Genomic DNA, 27204 nt, shown 5'->3' on the forward strand with positions numbered 1-27204 from the left:
ATGTTTTTCCTGCTAAGCACTACCAGAGAAAGAAGAGCAATGTGTTGTATTTCCTTCCCATGCACCAGTCACTAGGAGCATCCACCACGTGTCCTCTCAGCCCATGGACAGGCAGAGGGTGCAGGGGGGACCCTGGCAGGGCAGCAGCAGCTCTGGAGGAAATGCTATCCCCATTTCCCAGCAGCAGTCCACAGGGCAAGCCTGCTGCAAATGGCACCCATTGGAGGGAGAGGCTGGGAAGGCTGGAGCAAGTCTTCTTTTTCCTCTGGGAGGTGGCAGAGCACATTCTGGATAATCATTTCATGCTGCTTGAGAGTGGTGCATAGTTTGGTTTCTCTTTGGTTGTGTTAATTGTGTAGTAAGGTGCCTAGAGCCTTCTACTGGTATTTTTATGTATTTAAATACAAATGAAGAAAGCATTAAATCAATTGTTTCTTTTTCTTTGCTGTCTCTTGTCTTATTGTTTCTATCACATACTTGTTTGTTGTACCAGGCTTTTGCTTTTTCAGATGAATCAGGTACAGTAAATGAGAGTCCTAGGCTGAATTTCCTGCAGAATCGGGAGGTTGCCCTGGGGAAGCACAGGTAACATCTCTGTCTTTCCCTGCTGCTGGTGAAATTCACCTACATTTCAGGGCACTTTCAGGGCATTTCCTAACTTTATTTGCTGGCCAAGGCTTTGGTCTGTGGCAGTTTGCAAACCTGGCCCTCCCCACAATGCAGAAATGAAAGAAACAAGGTGAAGAGTATGGCACTGATTGAGACTCTTACCCCTCTTCAGCTACTCTGCCTTTCATCTGGATGGGCTAAACCTACGTGACTCAGTTGGCCCCACTACTATTTTAACCTCTAGGTTGTCCTACAGCTAGAAGCAGAATCCAGGATTCCTGGGTTTGATCATCTTCCTGCTATTATCATATAGTTTGTAACCAAATGGAAAACCAGGAGTTGAGGCCCTCTCTCCTCACCAGACTCCATAAAAGATAATTACTCCTGGAATTCAAGTGGTGGCATGTTTTGTGAGAGATCTGGAAGCCGAGTATGCAGCTCTCAGACGTTGTAATTGTGCCTGTGATGATTATTCCCCCTCCTTTTTTTGCTCTCATTGATTTATTAAATTCACACACTGAAAACTTGCTGGAAAACTAGGATGTCTGTCAACAATCTGCTCATCGTGGTGGGCCAGAGATCAAAGTACCTGTGTGCTGATCTGGGGACATTTGTTATGCACATGGACTGGTGAAAGCAGAAGCATGTGATCCTGAAAGCTGAGGAGTCTGTGGTTACATGGCAGTAGCAGTGCAAAGGCAAACTTAGTCCTTCCCAGAGGTATGACTGTACATCTGCACCACGCAGAGGTCAGAGCAAGGGGACTGGGTTTCCTCTGCTTGGAGTCTACATGTTTTCTTTTAAACTCTGGCTCTTCTTTGTCTCTGGAAATATCTGCTGCAGAGGGACGCTTGGCCTCTTTGCTTGCCCCAAATTCTGTTGGACTTACCTCATTACTCTCCTAATGACAAGCTGACAAATGCTTTAGCTTGATTTACTGGCGGTGTTACAGGTGCGTAGAACACTTGTCCGTACTTTGCTACTACATGCCTAATTTTTCCAATGGCTGGGTGTTCTAGCTTCCTTTGCAAAACCTCTGCACATTTAGCTGCTATTATTCCCCTGCCACGGGCTTATCACATACCTGCACCCAAAGCTTCCAGAGCTATGCCCTAGGATTTCCTTCCCCCCACTCCAAAAATAAAAGAATCAGACCATATGGGCAAGTGATGTAATTGACCTTCTGATAAGGAAAACTGAGCAGAGAAGTGACATTATAGAGCAGCCCTTCAGCTGCTTGTGGGTACTCTGGATCAAGGATGGTCCAGCACCCACCTTGGGATAGGCAGCAGTGTCCCTACTTCTCCTACCCTCACAAAGAGCTCCAGGCTGCCACAGCCCATGGTGCAGGTCTGCACCCCACCTTTCACCTCTCATCTGTTTGTCTTTTTAAGCCAGAAAAAGATGTTTTCACTGATCAAACCCCAGAACACAGACCTGCCACCACCTCCATGAGCGCACCACCAGAATCAGAGGTTTTGGCATGGAGTGGGGAAGGTGGGAGGTCTCCAGCATTGCACAGCAATGGAACGGGACCTGCTCAGGAACGGACGAACATCAGCATTTTGCACGGACTTTTCTTCACCAGTTGGGCAGAGCATTTCTGCTCTTCTTCTGGTTTTGTTGCTAGGAGAGGAGCGCTCTGCCCTCTTCATGGCTATGAATAGCTCCCTCTTGTTTATTCAGCTCAGCTCCGCCTGCTGGTTACAACCACAACAGGCACCATCTCATTGCATGACACTGCCGTAAAACAATGCAGGAACAGTCCCCGCTCCGGCTGAGGACACTTCGGGATACCTCTCCAGTGCGCTGCCTCGGAGCCGTCCTGGTCCTCTCACTGCACTCCATGGTGCATCCTCTGCCTCCAGCAGAAAGGTCCAAAGCCAAACCACGCCCTCTCACCCCCAGAAAGCAATGCTGAGAGGCAGGACCTGCAAATCGGGGCATGAACTCAGAAATCTGGCTTGAAAATATGTGCACAGTCACTTCAGGGTCATTTTCTGCTATTCCAGTGTCAGAGGCTTCCATAAGCTAGAAAAGCTACTTTTCCTTTTTAATGAAGGCTGAGATTCTTGCATAAGCCCATGAATCCAAGATCAAGGACTTCAAGAAAAGTAGCAGATGGCTTGAAAATTGGCAATAACGGGATTCTAAAGATTTTCTTAAGAATATTTTGTCTGAAGTCTGACCAGGAATGAAGCATCTATAGCAATGGAATTAGTTGGGTGTATTGACAATGGGAAAAACTAAAGGGGCTGAGCAGAAGACTTTCCACAGTGCTGGAAAATGTGACCCAGAACTGCGTTCCAGAACATCTCCCAGGGACAGAAGGACGGGCAGCAATCACAACCAGCCTACACATTAGGAGATGGGATGTGTGTGTATGGGCAACAACAGGGAGCCATGCAAGGTCAGAGTAGCAGAGGAGACACAAAACTTGCAGCCTGCAGAGACTGGGCACTCAGCTGAGAGCAATAAGCACTAGGCAAGGCAGAGCAACATAGACCAGAAGAGAAACGGATGGTTGTGCACAGGTACACGTGAACCACCCCTTCTTTTTCAGCATAGTGAGCTTCCACGTGTGCCTATTTCCCTGGACATTTCATCTTCCTCCACCTGGGAATTTTGTTGGGATGAGATCTTAATACTGCATACATTTATCCAGAATTTCCACATGCCAAGTGGGCCCTTCAGATAGCTGGGCTGCTGAACATCCAGAAATTCAGGATAGGTCGACTGCACACAGGGGAGGTAAATTGTGTAGCGTGCATGCACTATGTGTAATGAATCCCAAATTTGTCAGACGTGTTGTGCATATGCTGTGCAGATGATCTGCATATGTACAGTATGCCCAGTGCGCTCTAAAGGTGCCTGGTCTACCCTGCACACACAGAACATCTACGATGCAGATCTATGTATTTCTGCTTGGGAAACAGGACAAACATAGGCTGGTTGTGGGGTTTTTTTGCACATTCTTATGTATTTGTAGAGGAGGGAACAGCTGAATGCTTCAGTGCAGTAGACAAGGAAACTTAGGTGTATCCATGCATGTGGAAGCTAGATTATCCTGTTACATGTTACTTGTTTTACAGCAGCCACCTAAACAATATAATTGAGGTTGGGGTCATATTATACAAGACATTGTACATTCACATAGTGAAAAGTACCTTTAACATGTTTCCCTGCTCCCCATTCCCCAACCCCCCAATCCCACCCTCCCCATATCATCTAAATTAATAGAAGTGCAAGAAAGGGGCATTATAATTCTTACTTGACAGATGTTGAGCCAACTAAAAGGAGGACCTGGGTGAATTTTAGACATCTGAGTGCAAATTACAATCCTGCAAACCCCTGCCCAGCTCATGCCTGGTGCTGGAGATGCCCAGACTCCTCAGGCCCACCAGATTTGACAGCAAAGCCCCAGGCCTCCAGCAGCTTTGCTCTGCACCTATCTGGGAAAGCCTCCTGCTTGACAAGGCTGAGCACAACAGCAGCAGCAGGAGGAGATGGACGCAAAATGCCTCTTTGCCTACAGCAGCATAGCTCCAGGATGGGCTCTGTGCAAGCCTGTTGATTCTTTTTAAGGTGCAGCATCCAAAGGGGTTAAAGCACCCATGGAGGATTATATGGAAAACCCAGCCCACTGCTGCCTCCTCTGCCGCAGGGCTTTCCTGTCTGCATCTCCCATGGATGTGCTCCAGCTACAGAGCTGCCAGCTGTTTTAGAGACAGAGGGCATGCTCACTTCTTCTGCCAAAGGCATTATGACTTTCTTAAAAGGGTTATGGCTTCCCCGGGCACACACACACTGGAGAAGAAGGATCTGCAGGAATCACCAGCCTGGCTGTTTGGGGTTTCAGCAGTGTGGAAGGGGAAGCCCAAGCTCCAGTGCACTCTGGAGATAACACTTCTGACTTTTACCTCACATCTCTTTAACATAACATTCACAACAGGCACTAGGCAAAGGCACCCATGTTTTCCTTCGTACATGGAGTGCCATGAGATCAATGAGATTAAACATGTGCTTACATGCTGTCCTGAACTGGGGCCATGAGGAGACCAATGGGAAAGTAAATAGAAGAGAAACGTTATGGAAATGAAGAGGGAAAATCCACCCTGCCAAAAGCAGCAACTCTCATCCGTTGCAAGAAGATATGGCCTTACCCAGAGCTGATTTGGCATTAGGAAGTCCAGGGTCTGGAAAAGAAGACCAAGTCATCTTCAAGGTTTAAAAATGACCTGAAAGAGTGACATTTGAAGCAGTGGAGAAAGGCTATCCATTGGGCACAGCCATTCCCAGAGAAGGTAAGTTTAGCCCTGGTTATTTTCTCCCATTAGCAGAATGTGCATACTTGAAATGAGCAGGCTTCAACCTGTGACAATACAGAGAGGCTTTTGATCTGCCTTAAAAGGCATAACAATCTTGAGCTGGATGTTAGGCCCAGGAGATGTGTCAGAGCCTTGCTGCAGACCCTGCTCGCAGGTAGGCATAGCTGCTGCCCTGTGTCCCTTCTGGAGCCTCCCCAGCAGGAGATGAAGCTGGATGGGATGATTACTCTGCATACAACCTTGCCTTGCTTTCAGCAGGTTGAGTGTGGTGGCCATCCTCTTCTGAGGACCTGCAGTGACAGCTCGCAGCATGCACCAAAGCTAAGGGGGGACCTGACAGGAGGATGGAGCCAGGAAGGGGCTGGTCTCTGTTCCCAAGGAACAAATGACAGGACAAGAGGAAACAGTCTCAAGCTGCGCCAGGGGAGGTTTAGACTGGATATTAGGAAAAATTACTTCACAGAGAAGGAGGTCAGGCATTGGAACAGGCTGCCCAGTGCAGTGGTGGAGTCACCATCCCTGGAAGTGCTTAAAACCATGTAGATGAGACCCAGTGACATGGTTTAGTGGTTGACTTGGCAGTCCTGGGGTAACGGTTGGATATGATAATCTTAAAGGTCTTTCCCGCCCTAGTTGATGCTATGATTGAGAGTCCTGTAGAGAGAGTGCCCGGGCAGCCTGCTCGGGGGGTTGACTGACACCTTTGCCCAGGGCTTTGGCGACAGTGCGCTCTACCAACTCCAAAGTGCCCAACCACAAATGGCTTGAGTTGCTTTTCCTGCCTGTCACATTCTAGACTGTACATTCTCCCACCGTTTTACATTCCCCATGTTGCCTCCAGTCCTTTCACTTAGATCTCTTGGCACTACCCTGCTGTTCCAGCTGGGAAATTTGAAAGAGTGTCTCTGATTTTCCAACCTTTTCTCCAGGCTTCGCTCTTCCCCTTCTCCTTTCTCCGCAGACATTCTTTGCTGCAGCCTTCCTTCCTCCCTTGACCTCTATTTCTCTTTCCTGGGAAGCACCTCATTTACATCTGTCCCAGTATCTGAGTACAAACCAGACCTGGTTAAAGTTTCTCACAGCGAAACCGTGACTCGTACAGAGCTTTGCAGTTTGTGGGGGATTGCAGGAGCTCTGTGTTTTGGAAGTGGCTTCTCTGTTGAGCACTTGGGTTCAAAAATGTGCATTCTCCTTCTGCTACAGCTTCAGAAGATGACCTTGGGTATGTCACTTCATCTGCCTGCATCTGTTTCACCACTTGTTAAGTTTAGATAAAAATACTTGCCTGGGTTAGTAAAATGTCTGTGAGATCACTGGACAAGAAAAAAAAAAAAAAGCAGCTATCCAAGTGGTGATTATGATGATTATTATAATTACTTTTATTAAATGGAACCAGCTGATGCTTGTGCAATGCTCTTCTGGGCTCCACAGACCTTTTCCGCTGAGACTCACAGAAACAAACTTTTGTTGTCCCTGGACAGGGATGTGTTTTTTGAGATTGAATTCTGTGGTTTCGTTATGAAATGTACGACAGTTGGTCATGTGGTTTGTTTTCTGGCCTGACTGAACCCTGCTCAACGTGAGGCAGCACAGTTTAATGGTTCACATCAGCTATGGTTTGGTTTAGCTTTTGCTGGATGGAGAGTGCACAAACCTGAATGGCCAAGAACCGTCTCAACTGAAGTCACTGAAAAACTCTGCCCAAATCTCTGTCAACATGGATCCAACACAGCACCACTGTTGGACAAGACCCTTTTTGGATATGCAGGGTTGTCAGAGCCAGCCATGCCTGGAGACACCCTCACTTCCTCCCTGAAGAACTCGGCTCCTCTCCCCTGCTGCTCACAGGGCCATGGGCTACAAAAAGTTTTAAGGAACGAGCTCACCAGTGCTTGTGCTTATGATCCCCCCCTTGCCCTGCTCCTGCCGGGCTGCCACGAGATGGGCTGGCGGCTCCAGGATGAGGCTGACCCCTAGGCCCGAGTCTCCACCATTCGTTGAACGTGGATATTTACGCGACCTTTGGGGAATCTGGCAAGTTCTCCACCGGCTCCTCTGTTGATCGCGACCCCCGAGGAGCCGGCATGCCAGAACACACAGTGGTGGTGCCTTGGAGGGAGGGATGCAGGGCATCAGTACGGTTCCCTTGGCGGGTTTACCGCCAGCTCCGGGGCTGCAGCGCAGCACACCGAGCCGAGGAGCCCGGTAACCCCGGTCCTACCACCTGGGAGCGGGACCGGCGCCTGCCATTTTCCCGGTGAGGAGGCGGCGGCTTTCTCCCTGCCCCCGCGCCCGGCGAGTGCGGTGCGAGGGGAGGCGGCGGCGAGGCCCGGCCCGCCCGCCTGTCAGCGGAGTTGGAGTTCGCATGGAGGAAGCCGGCGGAGGAGGAGGGAGGAGGCAGGAGGAGGAGGGAGGGGGACGTCTTGTTTGTGGCTTGTCAGCAGCCGCTGGAGACAAGCCTCCATGTGTGAAAGCCGCTTGGCATGAATGCCTGGGCCGTACCAAGCGCCGCGGCGCCCGCGGGGGGAGGCCGCCCCGCCGCCCCGCCGCCCCGCTCAGACAATAGGCCCCGCAAGGGTTCCCCCTAAGTTGCCTTGATGCTGCCCTAGCGCCCGGCGAGCGCAGGCCGCGCCGCCGGCTGGGTCCCGCTCCCCGCCGCCGCCCCCCGACATGCCGCCCCGCGCCTTCGCCGCCTGAGGCAGGTAAGCGCCGGCCCCTCCGCCCGACCGGGCTCGGCTTGGCCCCGCCGCCCCTGGGCAGCCTGCGCGCCGCGCTGCCGACGGGGGACCGATGACTGGCGCCGTCGCCCCCGGAGCCGCCTCCCAGCCGCCCGGTTCCCTCAGCTCAGCTCGGCTCGGCGAGGCCCGGCTGCCAGCAGCGGTGGGCGGCGTGTGCGCGCCGGCGTGTGTGCATGCGGGCTGCGAGTGCCGCAGTCAGCCCCGGCACGCTGCCCGGCTCCCTCGGCCCGGCTCGACACGGCGGGGGGCGGAAAGTTTGGCCGCTGTCTTTCGGCGGCGGCCGTGCCCGCGGCGCCGTGCCTCAGTTTCCCCCCCGCCCGCCCGCGGCGAGCATGGGGGGAGCGCGGTGGCCGGGGGGGGGGGTCCCGGGACCGACGCGGGGGGAGAGAGCCGGAGCCGGACGAAAACGCGCCTTCCACCTGTTGGCTTCTGTCCCGGCGGCTCTGGGGGGCGGCGGCGCGGGGGGGAGAACCGGCGGCGGCCGCCCGCACCCTGCCCAGCGCGGGGGTGAGCCCCGGGTGGGGAGCCGCGGTCTTTTGTCACTCCTGCATCCCTCGGATCCCGGGCAGGGCTGGGAAGTCTGACGCGGGGATGGGAGATGGCGCTTCTCCCCCTTCCTGGATGCTGGGAGATTAAATGAGATATATTTGCCATTGCCGTTTATCAGCAAGTAAATATCTAGCTAGGCGTAAGAGCAGCAGTGTGAAGCCTGCTTGCTTGCTTTGCCTGCTGGAGGTTTTGTGGCTGTTTACCGACTGTTGGTGAGGTGATAATGTGCAAGAGAAAAAAAAAAAAAAAAAGAAAGCAGAAAAAGGCAGAGGGGAGAGAAACCTCTATCCTCCTGGCCGGCCTCATTACAACATCGGCACCGGATTTGGTTAGAATTTGGAGGGTTATTTTTCCCTTTTTGGCGTGAGACACAGAAAGTCTCCCAGTACGCTCAGTGCATCCTCGCGAGGTCTTTTAAGTTTGCAATGTGCCGTCATTCCGGTTTCATTGATTCTAGTTGTTTTGTTAAAAAATAGCCTACAAGAATCTAACCTGCACAAATGTTCATCATCCTCATGTCCTGACACAACCTATGAGAGGCAGGAGCCGAAAGAGGGGGAGAGAGTAAGGATACGTGCTTTCCCAGTCGAGGCTGGGAGGAGAGCATCATGTGTTGAAGAATATGAGCTGGAATGGGAGATGGGGGAGGGAGTCTAAATTGTCCTGAGACCCTATTCAATCCAGCAAGGAAGATGGAGGATCTTGCTGCTGCAAAAAAAAATGTACGGCAGAAATCTCAGCCAGCTTCTCTCTGAGTTACCTCCCCTCAGAAACTAAATAAGCAAGGAAAGAATCAAAGCACCCCCCCATGATTTGCTGTAATGTTTTCCAAGATACCTTTATCCTGTACGCTTTACAGTCAGAGCGTCCAGTGATGGAGGGATGTGAGAAGCAGGGAAAAAGACTGAGGTTTATCATCACAGGAGGGGGGAGAAGTATCGAATCGTGTTTGAAAGGAGACTTGTGAGGCAGTGAGGTAGGGGAGAAAATGCCTGTTCCAGGCAGTTGGCCTGGGGAGGAGGAGGAAAACCTGTGTAGGGAGGATGTGCACAGATCAGGGCAGCAGGGAGGAAGGATGTCCAAGGAGAACCTTGGACTGTCTCCTTGGAGGGCTTTAAAAAGAGGGGGAATTTTGAACTGGGTCAGGACATGCGCAAGGACGGAACCTAGCGAAGCTGAATGTGCTGCAGCAGGACTTTATGGCATGGAAGAAAACGGAGGTTGAGTTTTCTGGTGTGGCAGAGTTTGGGGTAGTTGGCAGGGGGAGGACATCTCTGTAGCCAGCTCAAAGGGTGGTAGCAACTTGTGTGAGGATTGCAGCTGAGGGGATGGGGAGAGCATGTGGCTTTCCATTTGCATAGGTGGATTCTCTGGTAGGGGAGCATTCTGTTAAAATGTGATTGTAAATATCTGCTAATTACACTGGAATTTGGCAATGGCAAAGACAAAATATTAGTCCCTCATGAAAATAAGTGTGGTGATGAAGCTTGGTCATGAATGCTTCCTGCACACCCAGCCCCTGTGTGTGAACAGAAGCAGCAAGTTAGTGCTACACCTTGTGCAGCACGCTCTTCCTCCTGAGGGGGAACATGCACACGTTGTAAGCGTGGATCCTACACAGACACGGCCCGATTCTTGTGTTTTCCTCAGTTTACGTAATAGCTTATTTTATCAGCATTGGTATTTGACATCCAACTTTGCAACAGCACCAATTGCGATGTGAGCTAAGACTGAAAACCAGTATGTGCCATGTTTTGGCTTTTCTGTTCACAGCAGCACTCCCGTGATGGAGCAGACACATACCACAGACATCACATGCATGGGAAAGTGACGCCGTAAAAATGTTGTGCACATACACGTGCAGAGGACTGATCTTGGGTCAGACATACTCGACAGTTGCTCTCTTCAGGAAGGAGCTGAAGCAGTGCTTGCTCCTTGCAGACAGAACACACGCAGATCACACACATGTATGCTCCACCTTTCCTCTCCGGCATCACCTGTTTGAATTCCAGTTGGGCTTGCAGCTTGGGGAAGTTTTGCACCCCCATGAATGGGGATTTGATGATGCCCTTTCAGTTCCAGCTTGGTGCTGGATGGGCTAGAGCCACAAAAGCTTAACAACAGGGAACGCTAATGAGCCCCTGCTTGGCATGCTGAGAAGAAAGGCCAGGGGCTGAGCGGGCATACAAACAGTGGCTTGGAGCCCCCTGGCCAGAGCCTGGGCCTCAGCATGGAGGCTGCGGGGGTAGCAGACCCTCTGGAGTCGGGAGCAAGACGGCGCTGCAGCAAAGGCGCGAGAGGAAACCATGTTGGGGGGAGGCGAGCAGGCTGCTGTTTCAACATCATCTGAAAACTCAACCTGCTGTCAGGACAGAAGGAAGCCTTGTGCATATTTTATGTCACTTTTCTCCTTCTAGGACAAGCTGCTGATCGGATCAGCTATGCGCTTTAAAATCCTTGATGCGCTGATCAGCAAGTATGACTCAAGGCCAATAACCAGCCTTGGCCTCCTGCCTCTGCTCCTTTGTGGACAGTGGTTGCATCTCATGCTGCCCTTCCCTGGAGAACGTGTGCACAATTAAACCCTGCATGCTGCTCCTCAACTGCAGCATGGGATGTGACTAGCTGCATGAAGACAGGGACAGAAAATGGCAACATGCAAGGGCTGGGGGGGGGGAGGTGGGGAGGGGACTTGGCTATTTCTTATGCTGTTTGCTGATGTGTGGAAGGAGCCTAAGTGGGTAAATCGGTTCTCCTTCGAACTGGTTGTGTGTTACTCCAGTCAGAGCTGCTCCTGCCTCCGTGATCTCCAGTGATGGCTCAGGAGTTGTTGGGGCTGGCAGCAAACAAAAGGTATTCTACTACTTCAGCCTGGGTTTTGTGGGGCCATCGCACGAGAGGATTTCTCCTCAATAGTTACTCGGTGCTGCTCCTGCATGGCAGAGCCACATGAAACACCGACATTGCTTCTACTCACCGGAGATACAAGCACCACTGATGCTCCCTGCCCTACACCTAAGGGGGGCAGACATTTTGGGCACTGTAGTTTGGATAACAGTTTCGCACACACAAACACATTATTTCTGTATCCTATGAGCAAACTGGCAGTCCTGAACACCATTTTGGGACACACAAGGAAGCAAATATTTCTGCTATGTGAGGCAGAGTTGCACACTTAATTGAGTTAATGTCACCCCTGCTTTCCCCTTCACTTGTCCATTTTGAGGAACTGGTGGTCTTGAGCATGGAGGTCTGAAGAACATGGAGGTCTTGCAGAACTCAAGATCCTGATGGGCAGCCTTAGGCAAGTTGCTTTGAAGCTTGGATGGATCCTCCCGCTGCAATGTGTAAAATGAGGGCAGCACTTGTCCACCTCCCAGGGAAGGAGCCACATGCCATGTTGCTGGTGCTGTGTGAAGTGCCCCTGTGCAGACACCGCAGTGGGCTTGTGCACTATCGCATGAGCAAAGCCTGTTGTGACTTTACACCCAGCGTGGCTCATGCTACAATAGATTCTCCTACATGTATGTGCACACTCGGGCTTTCCTGGCCGGTGGAGTCTGTTTTGTCCTTCCAGCAGAAAACAGCGCAACTTGCCAGTGACACGGGCTGTCCATGTATTCCCATAACAACAGTATTACAAACATATGGTAAACCTGGTATAACAACTGCTCTCTGTGTCCTCATGCAAAACAAGGAGCTGATTAACAACAACTTGAGGCTGTCTGAAGCTCTATCTCCCCAGACTGTGATCTCATCAGCTTTCCCAAGCCAACCTCAACCTGGTCACTGCTTGCATTGTAAACTTGTGTGTGAGTGCGTAGTGGGGAGAGCGATGCGCAGGAATGGCTGTTTGTGCTTCAGTCCACTTCCTTCTGACTCACAACTGAACCATCCCTTGGTAGGGTATTTAGGGATAGTACGCTGAGGACGTTGTGCATCAGTTTAGTTCTTGGAAGAAGTTCTCCAGTGCCTGGGCTTGCTTACAGCTGGGTTTTTCTCAACATCCTTTGTAAAAACAACCCCCTGAAAACTGCTCTATTAGAGACGCCATGGTAATTTTTGCCAAAAGAGGGGGGGGTGGTCTTAGCCCCGGGCTCTTTGCCAGACTGGAGCTCAGGAAATTGCAGTCTATCTAGGTAAAACTCCCCTATAGTTTAAATGAAAAAAAGTATTCATCTCTTACTGTCTTAAAGGGTTAGCACTGCATTTCTCTGGAGCCTTAAACAGACAGTACATTCTAGCTGGAGAGGTTACAGTTGCTTACTGGGAGAAGAATTTTTTAATGCAAAACCAGGGACCTTTTTTGCATTTTTTGGATGCTTCTTATTGCAGAATGCTGGATACATTGTAGGTTATTGCAAAGCTTAACAAAATATGTGGATCAACGTAGAAACCTAAGTGCAAGGAAACACTGGTGTGGTGTTTGTGCAGGGGGCAGGCATCTTGCAAATGTATGTTGTTTTCTGGAGCTGAAAAATAAGGACCAGGTTTCAGTCTTGCGCGTGTGCATCTGGAGGCTGGATTTTGTATGTTGAGCAGCAATTGCTTTTGTAAGCTGCTGCTAAGGCACGTAACTGGCTGTGTGCGATTGGAGTAATGGAATGTGAAAATGCAACTACACATAGACCTGTAATCTTGCATGCAAAATACTGCTGGTCTAGTTCTCCAGGTACAAAAAAAAATGACCTGAGATTGTACTTGCCTTTCTGTTCAACTGTGTCCACCTGCATTTTTCAGGTGGCAGCTGTGTGTACGGATCACTGAATGATTATCCTTCCTATTTTTGATCCAAGAAGGAGAAAATCAAACCCTTACTAGTGATCAGGGTAGTGTTGTGGGTGAAGTTGGGCGGGGGGTTGCAGTGATAATTCCATAATCTCTGAAATTCTGGGGAAATGTGTGGGCAAAGGAGAAGAGGTGAGTGAGCTTCTTTTCCTGCTACAGACAAGAAGTATTGAACCATTGAGTTGGTCAGCAGTGTCAGGATCTGGCCTCTCCTTCAGCTAAATCCACTACTTTCAGTATGCCAAAACCAGACTGTGCATTTGTGGGCAGATGGATGCAGGGCTGAATATTGACACCAGTGAGGGTGTCTTTGGGTATTCCCGCCCAGGGCAGTGCAGAACCCAAGTACGGAACAGGTTTCCTCCTTCTCTCTCAGTGGGTGCATCAGCCTGGGCGACACATGGGGGAACATCTCCTTTTCTCTGCTACTTCACTCTCCAGTGTCTCTGGTGACAGTGGTAACAAAGGGCTGCTCAGCATTAGGTGATACGGATCTCTCTCAGCCCACTAAACCCTGCAGGCTTCTCAGTAGCCCTTGGGGCTTGGGTGTCACTGTCCGCTCACTGCTGGGGTAGCCTGGGACAGTCCCCCTGCAGACTGAAGGCTGCACCTTCTCCACGAGGTCTGCAAGTGCAGATTTCTTCCAGCTGAAACCATGGTTACATTTTGGGGTTATTTCTTGCCGTCCTGGGTCCTTGACTGCAGTCAATTCCATTTTGCATGCTGCTCTTTGTAATTGAATCTATCGATGTATATTTAATCCACTTGGCTCCACAGTTTGTAACTAGGCACTGCTTCCCAGCCTTCTGTCACTTGTTTTCACAATTACCATCTTTAACTGAGGGTGGATGCTTGCCACTCAGCAAAAAGCCTGGTTGCTGTACTGCCTTGGAGGACCCATGCTTGGTCAGGTCAGCACAGATCCTGTCTTTGCATCTGGATGTCAGCCAGGTGTGTAGGGCTTGGGTAATGGAAGATAAGCCTGTTGGGTTTAATTCTCCTCTCTGCCACTGATTTGCTGTGTGTGATCACGGGCAAGTCCTTTAACCTCAGATGGCCTCAGCGGACTTATCTACTCCAGAAAGGTGTTGTGATGCTTAATTATTGCCAGCCCTTCAGAAAACCCTGGGGGAAGAAAAAGCATTTTATTCAGAAATGTCTCTGACCTTCCTGGCATTCCTTAGCCATCTCGGTGGTGTTAGGAGATGTTCTGTTTCCTCCCTTAATAATGTTTCTTCCATTTTTCATCTGTGCATTCACCCACTCTCTCAGCTGCATGTAAGAATGCCAAGCTGTCTGAAGTCATGGAAATATTTTTATAAACTTGACAGCCACGACAAACATTCCTCCTCAGCAATAAACAAACAAGGTACACAACCTGCCATTAGTATCAGTTTATAGCAGAGACCTTCGTCACTCACTGATGAGGGAATCCTAGTGCTAGCAGGCCATAAAGTAGAGTTGTTTGAGGTTAGGAAAATACAGCATCCTTTGGCTTCCTGTGTGCAGTGAGTAACTGGGAAGCTCTGTTTGCCCATGTGTGTACAGGAGTGCAAGCGGGCACTGGGTATTTGGTTTGTTCAGAGCTCTTACAAACTATATTTGGCTTGGGTGTATGTGGCGTTTGAGGCTTGGTGGTTTTTTATATGCACAAAAAGCACTGTCTTCTGTGAAACGTAAAGGTGGTACAAATTAAACTGGATAAATATTGGACACAAAAAAAGGAGCTGCAGATGAAAGATGTTAGTGGGTGTTGCAAGAGCAAAGCCCCCATCGCAGGCTCCTGCACCCTGCTTTGGGTGCTGCTGTTAGCTGGTAGGGTTGGCAAGCATCTGAACCCACACTGCAACATCTTTTCCCTGCAGGTAGATCTCCACATAAGCATTCAGATAGTGCTTGTTTGGTGTGTTCAAGGTTAGTTTACTCTGAATATGTCTAAATCCAGATCTCCAGAGACTTTGGTGCTAGCAAAAAAAGAGCAGGTGCCACTTTTTCCTGTGACTTTGGGTTACCTCTTGTTCTTCTAGCAGGCCCTCTTCCAACCATCTCGGGGTAGTGGGCTCTCTTTGGTGTGCTTTGGAGAAGAAAGTCAAGACTGTGGACCTGATGGAGCAAGTCCAGAGGAAGCCACAGAGATGATCAGAGGGCCGGAGCACCTCTGCTCTTGAGATAGGTTGAAAGAGTTGGACTTGTTTGGAGAAGAGAAGGCTCTGGGGAGACCTTAGAGCTGTTCCCAGTACCTAAAGGGGGCCCACCAAAGCAATTTGGAGAGGGACAAAGGCCTGTAGAAACAGGGCAAGGGGAACAGCTTTAACCTGACAGAAGGGAGATTGAGAGGAGCTCTTAGGCAGAAGCTCTTCCCTGTGAGGGTGCTGAAGCTCTGGCACAGGGTGCCCAGAGAAGCTGTGGCTGCCCCATCCCTGGCAGTGTTCAAGGCCAGGTTGGATGGGGCTTGGAGCAGCCTGCTGTAGTGGAAGGTGTCCCTACCTATGGCATGGGGTTGTAACTGGATGAGCTTTAAGGTCCCTTCCAGCCAAAACCAGTCTGGGATTTTTCACCTGTATGTTTGAAAGAAGACTATTGAGCTAAGTTCCTTTCTACCATCTCACTCATTCACTGGCTCTCAGTCTCTGCGCCTTAAGTTCCCCCCTTCTTAAAGTGAAGGTGACAAATCTTCACTCTGCTCCCACAAAACCTTTGAAACCTAAGGACAAAAACATGCAGGGTTTTGTTTTCTTTATCCAGGAGACTGTAAGTCCCTCTCCCCTCTCTCCTCTCTTTTCTCTCAATTTTCCTCTCATTTTAAGAATTCTTATTATATTCTGTCCCTCTAGGTCTCCTCTACTTCCACCACTCTTGCAATCTGTCTCTTTCTGCTGTTTCCATATCCCCTTCTATTTGCAGCTCCCTTCCTTCTGTTCATGTCATTTTCTTCTCTCACCCTGTATCTCCTACCCTCCCCCACTATTCATGCGCCACACACTCTTCCTATCGCCTCTCTCTGTTTTATCCCCCAAATTCCTCCCTTACGTGCCTTCTGTGATGCAGACCCCTCTTTGTTGTCCCTGCCTGTGTGTCCCTGCAGCCAGGCCAAATGGGCTGGCCAGGGCATGGGATTGGCCAGGCAGCCCCTGATTGTAGCTTGCCCTCTGGCTGAGCAAGGTGAGACTACCTCTGCTTATGTCCTGCTGGCTCGGGATGGGGCTGCCCAGTTCTTGTTCTGAGCTGCAGCATGGTTGTCACTTCAGTGTCTGAGTGCTTTGTTTCTGCCTGGAAGCCTGGTAAAGTCTGTAGCCCTGAGTTTTGTCTCCTGATGTCACCTTACCTCCCTGGATGTAGCCTTAGCCTTGTTCTGGTCTTGGCCTATTGTGCTAATCCTGTTCCTCCAGCTTCCACCTGGCTGTAGACACTCTGCCCTGAAAACATGGATTGTGTTCTGCCTGGCTGCTTGGAGACATCTGTGGTTGTTCCCCTGCATCACTCCCGGTAGAGTTCAGGTCCTCTGCTCTGCTAGGGAAAGCTGTGATAGGGGAAGGAGAGCACTGGCACTGGGGGTCTGGGGAGGTGTCTGCATCTTCTGGAGAATTGCACTGAGACCAGAAGCCAGTACCCAGCACATCAGGACAGCTGTGCTCTGTTCTGGGTGCTTTGGACAGGATGGGAACAGCAGGGTCACTGCCTTAGGGAGAGCCCCTTTCCCATCTGCATGAAGGATAGCCACAAAGAGGTTATCCCCCTATGATAGGTGATAATGTTTCCTCTGTCAGCCAGAGTGGATGCAGCCTATTTAATCACCTCCCTGCAGGGACAGATTTTGCCTGCAAGGATCCTGGCCAGCAGCAACAGTTGAAAGGTGGTGGTATGTTTGGATATCTCTTCATGGACTCTGCCTCCCACAATGGGAACATCACGAAGTCCTTTCCCCAGGGCAGGGAGAGGTGGCTGCAGCTAGGCTGATGGGACAGCTGGCAAATGAGGGTTCATCAAGTGTCCCTGACAATAGGGCACAGAGAGGTCATGTAGGTGGCCATATGCTGAAGTTCATCCAGTGTCCTACAGGACAGGGCATGGTGACTTTGTGGCCTCCAGTGCAGTTTAGATCTGTTTCCGGGTAGCACCACTTTTGCCCCTGCCAGTTGTGACTCAGGCCCAGGCTCATAAAAGTCCTCTGCCTCAGCTCTCTTAACCAGGCAGTTCCTGATTTCTCCCTTCTGTTTCTGCAACTGACCAACACCTCCTTAGCATGCTGAGATGGCATCCCTTGTGTGGCTCTGTGCAAGGTGCTGTATACCTTTTCCGTTTTTCCCACAGCCTTTTCTCTCCCTCTCCATACCTGCCTCACCTGTTTTACCTGCTTCTTCCCTCCCGCTCTGCCTCTGGGCTAGGTCTCTCTCCAGACTCTTTCCAAAACCTTGTTCCTCTGCCTTGTTTGCCCTCTCATCTGACTTCCTTGTCTCTCTGGTCATGCTGTGAGCTGTCAGCAGCTCCAGGAGAAGGACCATTGCAAGAGCAGGGCAGAGACTGGAGGGTGCCTGGGAGAGCAGAAAGGGAAGGCAGAGTGTAAGTAGATCAGGGTCCATTGTTTCCTGTTGTCTTTGGTCTCTTCCAGATACGCGCTGTTAGCAGAAGTTCCCTTCCCCCAGAAGAGTGATTTTCCCACTGCTTCTACTTCACTGTTGCCAAGCTCCTGAAAGGTTAATGAAGTCATTCACTGCAAAAGGAAAAAGCCCGTCTTCCCATGTTTTGCATAAATTAATCTTGGAGATTATGGAGCAGCCCATGTACCCGGCACAGGGCATGCAGCGATGTCCTTGAGTCTTGTCACCCAAAGCACAGCTCTGGGAGTAACACTTGGGTGATACTGTCCAGTCCTTGAGATGAGCTTAGGTTAAAACTTGGATAAAAAGCTGTGGCCTCTCCACCATCTCTAATCATCTTTTGTTGTGACTAAAGGCGACTGGGGAGGAGGTGCCCAGGAATGCCCGCAAGCCTCCCCTTCCTCTCATTGCAGTGGATCCTCTTTTCCCACAGATCCTCTTTAGAAAATGCCTTGTATCAGGTTTCATTCCCACTGGATTTTTTCTGCCTGAGAAGTACAGAAAAAATCATTCAATTGGTTTTGAATCGCATGAGTGGGAGCAGGAACCAGCCCCAGAAGATAAGTGTTCTGACCTTTACCGCACTCAGATAACTGAAAATAATGACAAATAAATACATCTTGTTTCTAAACCTCAGACTCGGGGATGTGTCCCTGCCTTATGCAACAAGAGCCTGAGCTAGGGCTCTTGGGAGGGTTGAAGATATGAAGCTGGCAGCTCTCTACAGTAAGCAGCAGCCTCTTTGCTTTCCTTTTGGAAATGCAGCTGGACCAACCCAGCTCTTCAGGATGGGAGGGGAGAGGGACAGTGTCCCTCAGTCTCCTGGCATCTTGCTGCTGGGACCCTGGATGTTTTACCATGACTACAGCTTCATGACAATGAAAATTTGGTTATTTCTGCCCCTTGTCTTTGTCTTTGCACTTTTTGTCTCTTTTTTTAAGGCCAACTGGGCCTCTGTGTGCAGGCAAACCCTGGATAAGAGTATGGGATTTGCTCTGAAAAAAAACGTTAAAGCTCCCACATTTGTGAATGTTTGATAATGCCTGAGGGAGCCTGTCTGGAAGGAGGACACATTGAACTGTGACTCACAGTGAGCTCCCTGGGTCTGGATCTCAGGTCAGTGACTCAAACCTCCACCATCCGCTGCAGATGCCCCTGGAGAGGTCCATGTGAGACGGCTTCTCTTTGCAGGCCTCTGGTGACAGTAGATATTTGTGCAGTGCATGCTGACGTGCTGGTATGCGACTGGGGTCTTGTGCAAGGTACTGTCCAGACACCAGAAAGAGACAGTCCCTGTCCTGGAGGACTTACTGTAGTCCCAAATCAGAGCATGCGTGGTGTAGTGGTTGTGGACTGATGTTCCTCCACCAGAACGTTGCTTCCCTTCCTTCTTCTGTTACTTAGGGAGCTTGTTTGCTTGGTTTCTGCCATCCAAACCACTGCCAACTGAAGAGCAGAACTCAGGGAGGATGTTGTTAGGAGGTTTCTGGCACTCTGTCAGCGTAAAGCATCTTATTTATTAGAGTCTAATGCCCATTTGGGATGCAGTTCTGATCTAAAGCCCCTGAATTCCTTCCTTTTAACGCTAAAGATGCCATTCAGAGGCCCCCTGGGCCCAATCTGTGCTTCTGCTGAGCGCTGCCCTGATCATGTATCTACCACAAGTTGCTCAGACTTTGGGTTCAGTGGTTTTGTTTTCATTAGAAAATCTCCAGCTCACCTCTTCCTGCAGGGGTTCCAGCAGGTACCTGAATAATACCTATGAGTACCATATTGCAGCATATGGAAGCATGTGCATTTTCAACACTTAACCTAGTGTGTGTATGGATGCTTGCATTCATGTTGTACGGATGCTTGCATTCATGTTTTCTAGCGTATTTGGGCTGGAGGAGGTAGCAGCAAAGGCCTTGGCAGCTGGGAAGAAAGGAGTGACAGGCTTGCTGGGGGAGGGACGGGAGAGTTTGGTAGCTGAGGTGAGGCTTGGGTGACAACAGGAGGGGCAGATTAGATTTAGGATCCATGCTGCTCGCTTAAGAAAATAGAAGTAGTACATTGTTTATTGGGGATTGTGTTATTCCTGTGCATTATTTATTAATCTTCTGCTAATGGTACTGCATAAAGAAGTGGCACTTGTAGAGGAATTTCACAGACAGCAGGAGGATCAGTTCCAGGAGGTATTGTAACCAGGTCAGGCTGGTGTAGGGAATCCTGCTGGGCTTAGTTTTGACAGGCTTTGGAAAAGAGAAGGTTGTTCAGGAGGCATTTGGAAGGAAGAAGGGGGGTATCTGTGACTCACCAGGGAACAATGATCACTGTGAGGATAAAGGGCCAGGCTGGAAGAAGAAGTGGAGATAATGGGGAATTCCTGATTCTGATACGGCTTCAAGATTCCAGTCTAAAGTACTAGAAAGCATGAGAAAATTAAGTGTTTAGCAGGAGTAATAAAGGTTTAGGAGTAATAAAGGCAGCTGGTGAGAGAAAGCCAAAAGTAAAGAAACAGCAGGGTTTACTGCATGCTGTACCTTGAAGTGGATCCTGGAAGGCTTGAATTGGAGGCAGGATTTGGAAGCAGGGATGTACAGAAAAAGATGGGCTGTGCAGTGATCATGACTGAGCTATTCTTGACTTGCTTGTAACACCCAACAGCACAGACCTGTGTGTCTGCAGCCCCAGCAGGGGTGACACGCTCAGCAGAGGTGTTGGGGTACTCTGACTGTTTAGGGACAGGAGGCCATGGAGGTTTGTGAAGTTTGCAGCACAGACAGGTGGGTGCTCCTAGAAAGATCTTGGGTACAAGTCCTTCCTGGCACTTGAAAGATGTCCAGTCACCTTGGAGAGGTGGGACTGGTATTTTGGTAGGTGGCATTGTTCCTTCACTCAGCCATGAAACTGAAATTGGGCACAGTATCTGCAGTCCAGTGGCTTAGATGGCAGAAACTAGGAGGTTTCCTCCAGCAGGATGAAATCACACTATTGATGCAGACCATCTTTCGGTGAGAAGCAATTTCTGAAATACTGGCCAACTCATAGTCCCCAGAATACCCAGACAAAAATGCAGTGCTCAGAGGGTTTTTTTTAAGCTTTGGCCATGTCAACGTTAGGCAGGGAACACCATACTTACTGCTTGAAACTGTTCCCATAAGCCAAGGGCATGTCTAAATGATCGTTGCCTTGGTGTCTTTTACCTGAGAATCTCAGTGCTGAGCTGGTGCGGAAATGTTGAGGTTGAAGGGGAGGAGGAGAAGCTGCAACATAAACACAGCTTTAAGGCCTGTCCTTCGTTTTTCTGACTGCAGTGTAAAGCCAACTTTGTTAGATGCAGTCAGCTTGTGAACACGGGGTGTCTTGTCGCACAGACGGGCTTTGCAAGGAGCTCCCATTAGCTAGAGCCGGGCTCTTCCCTCAGCCATCACATACAGCACAGCTGAGCTACTGCCACTGAGCAGCGCTGGATGCAACTTCTTATTACATGCAGCATCGATGTAGGACATGCAACAAGTACATACAGCTGTTGGCTGTGTTTAAGAGTTTTTGTTTTAAAGTTATTGTCTTAACACCACACAGCACCCTACAGCAAACCTTATTTTGTGCAGCAGTCGTAGCGATGTAGGTAGTGCTAAATGCACTGAGAAGTTATAATCATAACTGTGTGGTTAACGTGTAGCGTTTGAATGAACCAGGCCATGATTGACACAGCTCTGTTAATCCACTGTGTCTAATGGAGCAGGTGACTCAGGCCAACCATCTGAAACACCTTCAGAGAACATTTCTCTAACTTGGGAGAATTGAAGATCATCTGGGACTTGGGTTTTTAACGGGGTTTATCCATTGTGGAGGCACCGTCCATTTAGAAAGCAAAGTGCTGATGAGTTCAGGAATGATAAAATCACCCTTGGATTTTTTTTTTTTTGTGTGTGTGTTAGCTCCTAGAAGTCATCTATGTTGGTATAAATGAGATCATTTGGCCTAATTAGTTCCAAGCTTAATTAGCAGTAATTATCCCAACATGGGAGTAGTACTCAAGTAGGAAGTACCGAGTCCTCGATTAGATAGATCTCTAATTGGTGTTACAATATTGTAATTAAAGCATGCTTGTACGCCTCTGCCTCTGCAAGTGATTTGTTTTATGTCTGATTAAACAGGGAGTCCGGCAGCCTCAAGGAGGCCAGGCTATCACTACTGATTGGAACAGCGTATTATTCTGTGTTATAGGAAAGAAATGATGAGTCACATGTACTGGGAAACACTGTGGGCCAAATTAATCCTTTGAGTAATTGCTACTGGAGTTAGGGAAGTTACAACAGGGGTGCATTTGGCCTCAAGTGCATGAACTCTATCTGTATATCACACACTTAAACAAATACTCATTTGAATGTGCAGTCTGGCAATTGTACCATCAGACGAGTGCAAGTAACTTATCTGAGCTTGTGATCACTGGGTTGCACGTGTGAGTTTGTTTGGCTGCTGGGTGATCATTGTTAGATTGCACACTCTGCTCATGTCTTGCAGCAGGTGGTGCCGTGTGTCCCAGGACGCATTCGGCAGAGCTTTAGGATATCTCTCCTTGTCGGGGTGAGACCCGAAAGGTACTGCTGGGGTCAGCGGGAGCACCCTGCAAAGGGAGGAGATGGACAGATAAAGTATGCTCTTTTCTTCCAGCACCTTTTCCTTAGCCAGTGTGACCCTCCCTGGCAGCAGAGGCTTCAGAAGAGCAGGTCAACAGGTGTTTTTTTAGAGGAGTTTTAAGGAAAAAGAGAGCAAACCGGGAACTTTCTGAAATTAGTCAGCTTCAAAACATGAAAGCTTCCTATGTCTTTTTAAGAAACCACCTCCTTAGGAGTTGGCAAGTGCACTGCTTTATTACTTATCTGCTTGCTACATGAGTGGGCGACTGTACTTCCTGATTTGGTTCTTCAGTATAGAGAGTTCATCAGCATAGGTCTGTAGAGGACAGTAACTCCTCGCCTACAGAAAGTAACAAATAGGAATAAGGATGCATGTATCTTCTGGTTGTCACAAAGGATTTCAGAGCACATTCGAGTCATATCCGAAGGAAAATGCCAGCTTATTTCTATTTTACAGCTGCAGAAGCTGAGGCACAGATCAGTTACTTCTCTTGCTGTAGCTCATGGAGCAGGTGTGTGTATGGCATGTGTGTGGCAGCACCAGGAATGCGGTGCAGATTTCACCACCTTCTGCTTCACCTCCAAAACCATCTTTCTTTCCCAATGGGCAAAGTCTGCAAGGAGGGAAATCACTTGAGCAAGGAAATAAAAGTACACAAAATTCTGTTAAAGCAATATTAGTGATAAGAATTTAAACCCCCCATATATGGGAATTCAAAGGAAGGGTTTCCATAGCAGCGTTGCTTGCCCATATTGTATATACACTGTTTTGCATTGCTCTCATGTTGTCAAAGGCATATTCTAATATCTGCATGTGCAGTATGTCTGAATCAGAGTTGCTATGAAACTTAAGACTGAATTACACCACAGAGGCATATTCTTGTGTGGTGCTGGAAGGAAATAATAGAAGTAGGTTTTGTTCGGATTTTTCTCCAGTGATACATTTTTCTTAGAAAATTGCTGATTTGCCAAAACTGTTGCTATTTTCAGGAAAAGTTGATTCCAGTTTTGTGTCCCATCTTGAAAAAAGAAAAAAAAAACCCTGAGAAAAGTTTTGAAGTTGTCAAAATGAAGTGCTCCAAGAAGATAAAATGAAATCTTGCATTTCATTAATTTGCTCGTAGTTTCTAGGTACAAGTTTTGGAGTGATTTTCTTCCCTTGATCAGATGTAGAAAAATTATTTGAAATCTGTTGAAATCTTGAAGAAATTAAAAGAATTCCCTTCTCTTTCACCCTGCATAGTCCTGAACTGTCCTGAAAGTGGAGGGTGACAAGGGAGCAACTGCATCACTCACACCATGTATGTTGCAGTGAGAGAGATTACCCCCATTATGAGCAGTTGTGAAGTAGAAGAAAATGCCTGTGCAGTACTGCTCGAATCTTTTAGAACACCTGACTCTCTCTAAAACCCCCAATATCACCTGGGTATCCTGGGGTTAAGCCTTTGGACCAGAAGGGTTTTGGGTGGGAGCTTCTCACATCGTTAAACCTCCCTTCAGCAGATGATGGGATCTGAGTGATGAGGGAGACGCCTCTTCCTCATTGACACCCCACACTGGGGATGATGGGGGCTGAACTTCTCACCTCCATCTGCACTGGCAAAGTGCCTCTTATGTGGCAGCATAGCTCTTCCCTGCTCTTGCCCCCATCTATCCCCTACTTTCAGCAGCTCATCTATGCTCTGAAGTTCTCTTGGGGAGAAGGAAGGATATTGTGCTCCAGGCTGGGAAGGGTGCTTGTGCTCATGGAAAAGCCCTGTGAGCTGGTTTGGCATCACTCTTCCCACTGGCAGCAATGTGTCCTCACTGCCAGCATTTCCAAATGTTGGTGTAGCCTGTATGCCAATGGCTGCTTTCTTCCTGCTCCCTCCTGTTGCAATTGCTAATTTCTGTGCCTGTGCCTGAAGAGCTGTAGTTTAGGCTTGCTTTGCCATACATTGAAGCTGTGCTTGTTTAGGAAAGAAACTGCAAAAGGGGTGTGGGAGAGAGGAAAAAGAGCTTTTTTTTTCTCCCCCTGTGTGGCAGTGGTGGATGCTGGGTATTGGAGAGAGGCAAGCTGACAAACATCTGAATGAGTGGAAGAGACTCCTAACCCAAAGGGAGGAGTTGTGGTTTAGGTTTAAAGCCACAAAGGAAGTGAAGGAGGTTACCACTTTCCTGTCTGTGGGCAGGAGGTTCTCCTTGTGCTCATTTGAAGGCTTAGCTCTAGCTCTTTCCTCCCTAGGAACATACTCATCTGTGTATTTCTTGAAAAGCATTCGATCTGGCGTCTGATCTTGGGAGTGACAAACATCTCCTTTATCCACAGAAATCAGCAGGAGCTGGGAGCTAAAGAACTGGGAATCACAGTCTAATTTATGGAGCCAGATAGTCTAAAGCATCTTGTTAAGCCATGTGTCTGGTGCTAGAGTATATAGTGTATTTCTCCATGCATCTTCATCTTTGATTCCAAGATTGCTGATTTTATTGTGAGTTTCCATACCTCCAGGGCCTGCTGGCTCCCCACAGGTCTCACTTCTCTCCTGTTCCTGAGTGATGGGCAAATTATGTAGCTATTCTGCCTGGATCGAGCAGTCTTGTGTGCTGATACAGGGCAGATTGTGAATGTGTTGGGTTCTTCCCAGCATGGCCTGTGGTCAGTATTGTGATCTTGATTTTCACTGCCTGCTTTTCTTTTATTAGCTCGGAGGCTGTAGCTGTATGTGGTTGAGAAGTTTGTTGTCTCAGCTCTGTAGCTTCACTCTTCATCTGCGAGGAGATGAAAGAATGCAGGAGTGCTCTTACAAGGGAGCAAACCTTGCCCTGAGCCTGAGGGGCGCTGGCATGCAAACCTGAGCTATCACCTGGTGACTGCACCATTAGAACACTGTCAGTGACAGTGACTTCATTATGTGCCACCAGTGCCTTCTGATCACAGTGCACTGCTGTACATGAAAAGAGCATCTGAAAGATGCTCCCTAAAAAGCTGTTATGTGGTCTCTAACCTTCCATTACCAGCTTACCTTAGCCCCTAACCCTGGCCTCAGGGTGCAGCACAGTCATTTCATTTACCAGGTGTGAAAATCGTATTTTGCCATGTGAGGATGATTGCTCTATCAGGTGTGTTACAGTATGTGGGGTTTTTTGTTGGATTTTTCTTTTTTTAAGTCTTTGTTAGAATGACAAGATACCATTAAAGATTTATGTGTGGCAAATGTGTCCTTTTTTTTCAGAGTGTTTCGTTTCAGACACCTTCAGGCTATTGATTGCAAGTAGATTTTCCTTCTCTGTTTTAAAACATTTCCTTTGCCTATGGATTCTCAACATTACTCACTGCATCTGTGTTCAGTATGTTCCCCAGGCTATATTATCCAGCCAAATTCCCTTACTGTTGGCCTTCAGGGACCACTTCTGAAGCTGGAAAGACCATCCATTTGCAGTGTTCACTCAGTCCCAAGCAACTATCCTCCTTACTCCAGGATGTATGCTGTCGTCTAACTGAGCCATGGTCTGCTTTCAGCATGTGCTTCAGTGGGTCCCAAACCCAGCCTGGCAACAGCCTTGAGCTACCCCTTGCTTGGAGTGAGTGGTGTTTGCTTGGATGTTTTAGATGGAAAGGGAAAACTCTGTAATGGGGCAGTGAAGAAGATGGAGTGGTAAGCAGCTGAAATTGTAAGGTTATTTGGTTTTGGTATCAGTATTATGTTGCTTGATCTCATCCTTGTGGCCATTAGAGCAGGGTGCGAGATTTATTTTTGGCAAGGGCAGAGGCCTCAGCAGGGAGGCTGGAGTGCCAGCACAGCACAGAGCCCAGAGCAGTGAGGTACCACTGCACTTTCAAGGACAAGTGCCCATGAGGAGCAGGCCAGGGTCCACCAGCATTGCTCTCCCCAGGATGAGGCCCTGTGGCCCATGTTCTGCTGGTGGGTGAAAGTGCTCTATGACAGCCAGCTGTATCCCACCTCCTGTGGGTTCAGCCATCTTTTGGTGGATCATATGTGTAAGTCATTGACGACTTGGATTCAGACCTTAAAGCTTATGGTATTTGGCTCCGTTTACTGTAGTATTACAGCCTTAGGGCCACAGAAAGTGCAGCTTTATTGAAATCATTGGAGTGGTGCTTGCTTATGGCAGCAGGGAGCTGGGGACATGTCTTTTTGGAATGTGTTGCCAGGAACTTAAACCCTTTTCTTTGGGAGATGCTTTGAAAGGATGGCTCAAGTGCCTGGGAAACATTGTCCTAATGGAAACAAAACATGGGAATGATCGGGTCTCAGAACAACTCTTATTTCTTCCCCACATCTGTGACTTTCAGAGCCCACCATCCTAAGGTTCAGTCCTTCTTTCCTTCCTCATTACCATCAAATCTTAGTTTTAAACCTCATATATACGACCAAGAGCTGGGAAACAATGGGGGACACTGCAGTCTCTGCACATGGGAGAAATGGGGACTTAATGGCACCCAGGCAGGCTGGGGTTATGTTAGTGGATAAAACAGGAGACATCCTCATTAGCTGATTCTTAAATGGATGATACCCATGCTTCAGCATTTAAAAGCTTAGAAGAGATTCATGCTACAGCCTTTGATGCTGGATACTCATATAAAAACAATAACCAAATATGCAAGTGGTTCTTAAAGACACTGTAGCCAGTGTATTACCTGCATTCCTTGCATGCTGGCTGGACTGCTGGCATTCATGTTGTTCTGGTTTGACAGAAAGGACAGGCAAAAGGTACCGATTGTGTGTAGGAACAGCCCACCTTGTGAGCAAGCCACGACGCAGAGAGTATATCCCATCACAGTTGCATTACCAAGGCAGGTCCCCTGAGCAACAGCATCTCACATGTTAAGTGGATGCTCTAAAAATATAAGGATACAGACAGAAAAAAACATGCTGTCCTAGGTGTCTCTCAGGACCTGCAAGGCATTTATTGTCAGCAGATACGTTCATGCTAAGGAATAAACAGATACCATTTAAAATAAGCTGGC

The 27204-nt window shown here is 48.8% G+C and overlaps 1 protein-coding gene across 1 annotated transcript in view; it reads left to right on the forward strand.

Moving 5' to 3' along the window:
- Positions 1-7200: 7200 nt before the first annotated feature.
- The window catches only part of BCL9 (BCL9 transcription coactivator), a 59233-nt gene continuing 39229 nt past the window's right edge, over positions 7201-27204 (forward strand). The window contains exon 1 of the mRNA XM_061344375.1: positions 7201-7639. The gene's annotated coding sequence lies outside the window, so the exon portion shown is untranslated. The remainder of the gene's footprint in view (positions 7640-27204) is intronic.

This window comes from Neopsephotus bourkii, unplaced genomic scaffold, assembly GCF_033783945.1.
Source record: "Neopsephotus bourkii isolate Nb327-2 ecotype Australia unplaced genomic scaffold, CSIRO-AGI_Nbou_v1 NB_214, whole genome shotgun sequence".
Classification (NCBI taxonomy): Eukaryota; Metazoa; Chordata; class Aves; order Psittaciformes; family Psittacidae; genus Neopsephotus; species Neopsephotus bourkii.